The sequence below is a fragment of the Condylura cristata genome, unplaced genomic scaffold (assembly GCF_000260355.1).
Source record: "Condylura cristata isolate star-nosed mole 26May11 unplaced genomic scaffold, ConCri1.0 scaffold00041, whole genome shotgun sequence".
Lineage (NCBI taxonomy): Eukaryota > Metazoa > Chordata > Mammalia > Eulipotyphla > Talpidae > Condylura > Condylura cristata.
In genome coordinates, this window is record NW_004567142.1 from 7,111,669 (window position 1) to 7,112,432 (window position 764).

Sequence of the window (764 nt, forward strand, 5' to 3'; positions counted from 1 at the left end):
CGCTCAGTGGGGTCCAGCCCTGGCCGCCAGCGCCGCGTGTGCGGTGCCCGCGCCTGGCAGGCCGCCTTGCGGGTGTTGGGGAAGCTCCTGGACGTGACCCCAAGCCCAGCCCTGCCGAGACCCACACCCGATAAACACGGTTCCACCTCGAGCCCGGGGCTCTGTTCTGCAGGCATCCGCCCCTCCCAGCGCCGCGCGGGAGGGCTGGCCCCTGGCCTGGCCAGTCTGATTGGCGTGGGGGTGGCCGTCGGCGGCCTGAGGCCCAGCCTGCCCGACTTGGTGTGTGTGCTGACCGCTACTCCGAGGAGCACAGGTGTACAGACTCGCAAATCGAGGGGCCACGCGAGAGTGGCCACTCGACCGGCCCGCCGCGAGCATCCTTCCTTCAGGCACTCCCTGAGCCGCATCTCCAGCACCCAGCTGGGCGGGGCTCCCTGGAGGCCACACTGCCCTGGGCAGGGGCGGGGTGGGGGTGAAGGGTGTCCCCCTTTCTCCTCCTGCCTGACCCCCCTCACCCCCGCGGGAGAACAAACGGCCACCTCGACTCCCCGGAGGGAAGCAGCCTCCCCACCCCGCAGGAGTGGAGCGAGGGGCCTCCCCCGGCAGTTGGCTGCCATCACACACCGGGCGGGCGCTGGGGGGAGGTGCGAGGGCCCTATTCACGAGGCACAGGCGGGTGCGGGGCGATGGGGCGCGGGTCGTGGTCTTCACAGCGGCCATCCCAGCGCAGGGCACCGGGCTGCGCCCCGGCTCCTCCGCGGCGG